The 7597-nt window shown below is 62.2% G+C and overlaps 1 long non-coding RNA gene across 2 annotated transcripts; it reads left to right on the forward strand.

Moving 5' to 3' along the window:
- Window positions 1–206: 206 nt before the first annotated feature.
- LOC144321219 (uncharacterized) lies at window positions 207–2843 on the forward strand. 2 transcript variants are annotated; one of them, XR_013386974.1, is made up of 3 exons: window positions 207–758; window positions 1607–1891; window positions 2009–2843. It is a non-coding gene; the product is annotated as an uncharacterized LOC144321219 (long non-coding RNA). The 2 variants fall into 2 exon arrangements; XR_013386975.1 differs by having other exon boundaries at window positions 2500–2843.
- The last annotated feature ends 4754 nt before the right edge of the window (window positions 2844–7597 follow it).

Consider the following 7597-nt stretch of genomic DNA (forward strand, 5'->3'; position numbering starts at 1 on the left):
TGCTTTGTGTGCCCGGAATGGCAATGCTTGGGCCCCGAGGCCTGGGTGGGGTGGCCGGCCCCGGGGGACCTGGGGGCTGGCCCAGGGCCAGGTGGGCCGGGCAGGGAGGCAGCCTGTGAGCAGAGGGCCTGGCTCAGCCCCTCCCCACGTGCGGGGATGAACCAGACCCGCCCCGGCCTCACTGGCTGCTCTCCAGGGACCCGCCTGGCCGCCGCGCAGCCGGCCGCTGTGATGACGATGTTTGCAGAGGTGACGCAGACTTCCACGGGACGCCGTGCCTGGAGCCTCTGTCTCCTCACTTGAGAGAGGGAAAGAGAATCAGGCCCTGCCTCAGGGCAGCCGTAGGGACGAGACACACCACCTGGGCGTGCTGGACGTAGCCGGAGCTCAGGAGGATGCTGGGTGTGTGCCCAGGTGGAGCGCGCAGGGTGCCTGGGAACTTCGAGGCCCCAGAAAAGCCGCCTGCGTCCAGGCTGGTGTGTGAGGTCAAAGGCAGAGGGCTGGCGAAGGGCTGGTCCCACGGGGGTCCTGGGAGGGGGCGAGAGGCGTGACCCTGTCCTCTGCTCCTGCCGGGCCTCCTCAGGACGCACAGGCCTGCTGGCTCCGGGCTCCGATCACCTTTCCGTTCAAGACTCCCAAGCTCCCCGGAAGAACTCGCCAGATGTCCGACAGCGTGGTTCGAAAGTGTCCGTCCGGGATCCGTCCCTGTCTCTTGAGATTCTCCTGATCCTTCTGCGTCTCTGCTCCCCCAGCAATGCGTGAGGCTGCTCCCCTGCAGCTGAGATTCTTTACAGGAGGGGCAAACAAGGCCCAGAGAGAACTCTCTCGGAGTTCCACAGTTGGCTCAAGGCTTTATTTTGTTTAAGATTTTAACTTGTTATTCATGAGACACACACACAGAGGCAGAGACACAGGCGAGGGGGAAGCAGGCTCCCTGCAGGGAGCCCGATATGGGACTCGATCCTGGGACACCGAGGTCACTCCCTGGGCTGAAGGCAGACGCTCAATCACTGGGTTGCCCAGGTGCCCCTGGTTCAAGGCTTTAAATCCAAGGCTGATCCTGAGTCAGTTTTATCACCAGGACCTGGTGGGAACCTGAGAAGACCGTGCATGGCCAGCAGACCCAAAGCTGGGGGGTGAGGGCTCGAGCCCCGCCTCTGGCCCCCCGGAGGCCCCTGTCAGCACCTACCTGTGGTGTCCATCTCTGCTGGTGCAGAGGGCCCAGGCCTGGCACAGGAGAGGCCAGCACAGCCCCTACTGGGGACCGGACCCTCAGGACAGGCCCCTACCTTGGGGGTTCCCAGCCTCTCCTCACTCTCCCTGGACATGGGGATCTAGTGGCCAACCCTGGCCTGGTCGCCCTGCCCGCTGGTCTGAGCTCTTGGCCCCAGGGTGGGCCCCCGACACAGGCTGACCAGTCAGAATTTCCCTCCTGGAAATCTGACTCTGAATTGGCTACACTCAGAGGCAGGGCGCTTTCCTCCTCCATGCAAAATATTAAAAATTACATCGTATGCCTGCGTTGGCATAAAGATGAATAGATTCATATTCTACATCGAGACATTTTCTTCAACCTAAAAGTTTATTTTTCTCCTTCTGATCGTAGAAGAAATAAGGACACTTCTGGGGGCCCTGAGAGGACCGCGAGCCCTGGCTGGGAGCCTGTTGTGTCTTGTGGAGACGGTGCCTTCGGGAGGAGGCGCCCATGTCAACGCTGCTGCCAGCTGGCCTGGGAGACCCCGGCCTCCCTCCAGCCGGCCTCCTTCATCAGGTGCCCAGAACTGTTTCTTCGTGCTGGTGGCAGAAAGGACTGACGATGGCCTCAGCAAGGCTGTGGCTCCGAGTGAGACTGTCATGTCGCTGCTGCAGCCTCGGAAACCCCATCTCACAGGTGAGGACATTGAGGCCCAGGGAGTGAGCAGCCTTGCCCAGGCCCTGCTGGGCATCCAGAGCTAGGCTCTGAGGATCCATGTGCAGATGGTCTTTTTTTTTTTTTTTTTTTTTTTAGGACTTTATATATTTACTTGAGAGAGAGAGAGAGAGAGAGAAAACGAGCAGAGGGAGCGGTAGAGGCAGAGGCAGAGGCAGAGGGAGAAGCAGGCTCCCCCTGAGCAGGGAGCCCGACTTGGGACTTGATCCCAGGATCCCGGGATTGCCACCTGAGCCAAAGGCTGACGCTTCGCTGACTGAGCCCCCCAGGAACTCCCAGGTCGTCGTCGTTGTTGTTTTAAAGATTTTATTTATTTATTCATGAGAGACAGACAGAGAGAGAGAGAGAGAGAGAGAGGCAGAGACACTGGCAGAGGGAGAAGCAGACTCCACGCAGGGAGCCCAATGCAGGACTCGATCCCGGGTCCCCAGGATCACGCCCTGGGCTGAAGGCGGCACTGAACCACTGAGCCACCCAGACTGCCGTAGGTTGTTATTTTTAAAGAATAGAAAGATGCTCCTTCCTCAGTTTCCCCTGCCTACTGCTTCCTTCCTCTCTATGCTTCCTAGGTTTGCTTCTAGACCGCGGTTCTCGGCACAACAGGGTGGGAGGACGAGTCTGCGGGTGAGAAGGGACAGGCGGGCAGTGGCTATTCAAGTCTCCTCAGGTGCCACCGCCTCCAGGCACAAGGCCAGCTCCTCATCCCTGCGCCCCTCGGCTCCCTGCGTGTTCCTGGCAAGCAGTGGCATCCCGAGGCCGCGCTGTAAGAGGATGATCCCTTTGGGGACGTGTGTGAAGTCAAAAACCCCCCACCTCTGCCCAGAGAGCAGTGTCAGGCCCTCGCTCACCTTGGCCAGGCCTTCTGGCTTCCCGCCCCCCCAGGCCCTGGGGCTCCACCAGCCTCCCCCCAGGACAGGGAAAGAAGCGGGAAGCCAGAAGGCCTGGCCAAGGCCAAGTCCGGGCAGGCCTGGAGCCGGCGGCCCTCACGTCTGCAGCCTTCTGGAGGCTGGGCCTGGGCACCCGCTAGGCCTCCCTCCCCTCACGCTTCCTGGGTACCTCCTGGGCCCCCAGCACCCGCAGGGACACAGACTGAGCCGTGGAAGCCGTGTGGGCTGCACACTGTGGTGGGGGCGCTGCGATTCCCGGGGTGGGGGCTGGCCGGGGCCTGCAGGCTGGAGCGGGGCTGTCCAGTCCCTCCGCTGGCTGGCCCTGCAGAAGCACGGGGGGCTGGCCTTGGAACCCAGGGAAGAAGCCAGGCCCCCTGCAGCCCTCCCAGCCGGGAGACCCTGAGCATGTTGCCGTGCACCTGAGTCCCTACCCGAGGCGACAGCTTCCCTCCAGGGCTGTCGTGTCGTGGGGCTGGAGTCCCGCTCACAGGACCCAGTGGGCCTGTGAGTCTCCCGGCACCCACCTGCTCCAGGTGCGGTGCGCTCCTCGCCTCTGCCCACCCACCGCCCAGACAGGCGGCCCCCCTCGAGCTGCCTCCCACCTCTACCGTTTCCTAGACAGGTTCAATCTAAGGGCCGGCGGGGCCGGGGTGGGGGGTGGCTCATGAATGCCCCCAAGACCAGCAGCTGCTGTGCCCGCCCCAGCCTGTCCTCACCACCCCCCACCCCCCCACTGCTGAGGAGGGACCTGGGCTCTCCACCCTCGTCCCTGGACTTGGGGCTGAGGCTTGGTGCTGGGACGGGACGACCCCAGGGTGTGTGCAGAGCAGCTGGAAGGCACCGGGTGCCTTCTGGAGACCTGCCTTCCGTTCCACCCATCCCCTCTCTGGGAGCTCCTGTTTCCCCATCGGCCAAGTGGAAATCCCAGCTCCTGCCCTGCCCCCCTGGAAAATGGAGAGATGAGCTGTGTAAACTGTAAAGTGCTGCGACAGCAGGAACCAGGGCTCCTCCGTGACGCAGCAGCAGCAGCAGCACCTGCAGCTCCTCCAGGCTAGCCCCCGCCACGTTCCTCTCCTGCCCTCAGCTCCCCGCCCCACGGCGCCACTCATCTCCGGGCCACGTTTAGCTGATGCTGAAGGTGAGTCAGGCGTGATGACGACCCGAGAGCCGAGAGCCGGTGAATCACAGGCGGCAGCAGGAGGCTGTGGGCGGGCAGGAGGCGCAGCCGGGCTGAAGAGCTGCAGCGAGCTCCCCGCAGGAGCAGAGGTCCCGCCAGCACTCCCCACCCCCCTGCGCACCCTCTGGGCCCCAGCTCCGTGCCCACAGCCTGCCAGGTCCCTGCGCTGAGGGGACCAAGGCCCAGAAGCCACACCCGGGGGATTGGGGACCTCGGGCAGGGAGCTGGAGGGCCCTGGGGGGCTGGAGGAGGTGGGGGCTTCTGCAGAGCCAGCCTCACAAAGGCCTCAAGGGAGGCCGTTAGCACCTGCTCCAGGGAGGAGGTTCCTTGTGAGGTTGAGGTGAATGAGGGTGTCACGCTCTTTGCAACTCTGATGTGGCATTTTAAATTTTACCCAAAGCCTCACATGCAGTGGAAGTGGCTCTGGGCCCTTTGGGAAAGCTGCTTTGAAGTCGGATTCCTAAGCCAGGAGAGAAAGCACAGCTCGGTGGGCCCAGAGCACAGTGGAGCCAGCGCCAGGCAGAGCAGGGCAGGGGGCAGGAGAGAGGCCCCAGAGGAGGGGCTCAGGGCGGCAGTTACAGGGGTGGGGGGAGTGGGGTAGGGAGAGGGGGACCCCCCCAATGCTTGCTGTGGGGGCCTCCCCCGCCTCCCCCTGGTCCTCGCCCTGCAAGCTTCTGTGTACCTGAGAGAAAGAGGCTTCTGTGAGGGACGGGGTCAGGAGTGGGGCGCGCGGAGGCGGGCGGCGCTGGAGGCAGGTCAGTCTTTCCTTCCTGCAGGAGGCAGTGGGGGCCGAGGGCGGCGGCCTAGGAGCTGAGGAACCCCGGCTTTCCCGAGGCCCCAGCTGCTTGGTGTGACTCCAGCGCGCGTGGGGTGGCCAGGCTGCCTGGGGCTGGCGGTCGGACAGACGGCCACCCCCCCGGACGGCTCTCAGGGACGCCCGCCCCCGCCCCAGCTGGCCTGGGGGATTATTACTTATTGTTTTTAAAGTGCCCTGTTGTTATTTTCTGATTACCAAAGCGATACACGCTCATGATAAAGAGCTTTAAGCACCGAGTGGGTGGTTATGAGCTGGGTTCATGGAAGGGGAGGTGACGCGCTCGTCCAGATTCATCAGTATCAGCAGCAGGAGGACAAAAAGGATTTAGTCAACCTTCCCCGGGGACACAGGAGGGTAGGGATGCTGGCAGACAGACGGGTCTACACGGCGGCCCCTCCCAGCCTCAAGCTGACCAAATGCTGGTGTTTCCGGCACAACCCCGTGGGGCAGGGGCGGGAGCGGCGAGCGGAGCAGGTGCTGGCCCAGTCCCAGGTGATGGTGGCCACGGGGCTGTGCCTCCCTGGGTGGGACGGCCAAGGGCTGGGCTGCTCTGGGTTGGGGGCCACTCAGAGCTGGCGGGTGCTTTCTGGGCTGGTGTGCATGAAGCAGGGTGCCCGCAGGGGAGGCGGAGCCTGTGTTTCTGGGGCCCTGAGTTTAGGGCTGAGCCCCTCCCTGCAGCCCACAGGTCACTTCATTCATCCTCATGCAGTCTCAGTCTCACCCTGGGCCGTGGATGTGCACATTGCACCCCCATTGTACAGCTAAGGAACTGAGGCCGAGAGGGAAATTCACGTTACTCCATAGCTGAGTTTGATTTGAACCTGGTGTTGTCTGGCAGCAGCAGCCCCAGGGGCCAGCAGCTGGGAGGTCGGAGGGGACCACCCGGGTCTGCAGTCAGCCCCAGGGTGAGACCAACCGTCCCCTACTGCTTTGGGGTGCGTGGTGCAGCCTGGTGCTGAGAGCTGGGAGTCTGCCTTCAGACTGCCCTGGTCTTGATCTCAGTTCTGCTGAGTACTAGCTGTGTGCCCTTGGGCAGGTTCCTCACCCTCTCTGAGCCTTGGTTCCTCATCTGTAAGGATGGATGATGACCCCCCTACCTCGTGAGCTGTGGTGAGGATTGACCGAGGTGACGGGGTCCCTGGGTCTGTGAATGCTGGCCATGATCCCGAGGCAGGGTGGAACAGGGTCAAGAATGTCCACCCTGGGGCGAGGCCCACCTGGCCTAGCTAGAGAGGCCACCCCTTCCTGGCTGGGGCCCTGAGGAAATACCCAGCTGGGTGCTTGGCACAGAACCTGGCACATGGCAGCGCCTCACAGGGTGCATGCGGTCCCTACGGGCTTTCTTTCTCCCTATTCCCATATTCACCGAGGCTGCTGGCAAGCCATGGCTCCCCCAGGCCTGTCAGGAGGACTCTCAGGTGCCTGAATGTCCGCCAGGACTCCAGGAGCCTCTGGCGCAGAGTGGGCCCAGCCTGCCCTTGCTGGGTTCTTGGGACCTGGGTCAAGTTCCTACATGTTCTTTTTCTGGTCAGGACCCATTTCTGGGTCTCACGTCTGCCCTGGCCTGGGCCCTGGGGCCCTGCTGTCTGCCAAGTGACTTTCCCAGCCCTGGGATCCCTCCTGGCTGCCCTGGCAGCTTCCTCCTCTGCCCTCTCATGGGGCCGTTCCAGGTCCTTCCCCACCTCCCAGTGCCTTGCTCTCCCGTCCTGACCTTACAGCAATGATGCTCCTGCCCGTCTTTGGAGGGCAGGGGCTCCTGGAGCCCAGGGGTCACCAAGCACCTAACTTTTTCCTGGTGCCCTCCAGGGGACTGCATATCATCAGGCCTGACACATTTCTCCCAGGTTTTGGTGTGCCCCTTTGGGTGAAGGTGACCAGATCTGAGGAACCTCCCCCAGAGCCCCTGGGGTGAGCTGGGGCCCCGGGCTTGTGTCCTGATGGAGAAGGTCTTGGTGTTTGCCAACTGTGCCTAGGGGTGGGGTGGATTGGGGGCACACTTGGCAGGTCTAGAGATGCCCAGGGTCTGGGTGGGAAGGAGAACTTGGGAAAGTGTGTCAGAGAGGGTCTGGGTGCTCTGAAGAGGGGTGCACGGGTGCAGAACTCTGGTGGGCGCTGATCTAGCCCGGGTGCCTAAAGGGGGGGCTTAGGAGAGACTCTGGTCAGGACACCTTACAGGCCTGTTGCAGGTGCTTGAAAAACTTACCTCCGACTTACCTGTTTTCTGTTGCTTTGTGGCTGCTGGTGAACCAGATTTGCTGGCTTCCTTTGGTTTCATTGTGTGTTTTGCTGTTTGGCTAATTAGTCTTGGTCTGACACATTTTCTCTTGAAGAAACCATTCATGCGTGTTTGGCATGAAAACACCGTTCTGAATTTTTGGGCCCCTCCGAGCACTTAGGAGACGCAGTTGAAGCCAGGCCCAGCTCGGAACCACCCCTGCCCCAGAGGCGCACCGGAGGCTGGCGGGGAGCCGGTCGGGGGGTGTGTTCATTGAGTGAATAGACGACCTGGATGGGGGCCAGAGGTCCTGACACGCGAGAGGAGCAGGGCAGGAGGATGGGGCCTTGCAGAAGGGGTGCCTCTCCGTGTGTACGTGTGTCTTATTTATTTGAAATCAGATTGTAGGGCAGCCCTGGGGGCTCAGTGGTTTAGCGCCGCCTTCAGCCCAGGGCATGATCCTGGAGTCCTGGGATCGAGTCCCATGTCGGGCTCCCTGCATGGAGCCCGCTTCTCCCTCTGCCTGGGTCTCTGCCTCTCTTTCTCTCTGTGTCACTCACGAATAAATACA

The sequence above is a fragment of the Canis aureus genome, chromosome 9 (assembly GCF_053574225.1).
Source record: "Canis aureus isolate CA01 chromosome 9, VMU_Caureus_v.1.0, whole genome shotgun sequence".
Classification (NCBI taxonomy): domain Eukaryota; kingdom Metazoa; phylum Chordata; class Mammalia; order Carnivora; family Canidae; genus Canis; species Canis aureus.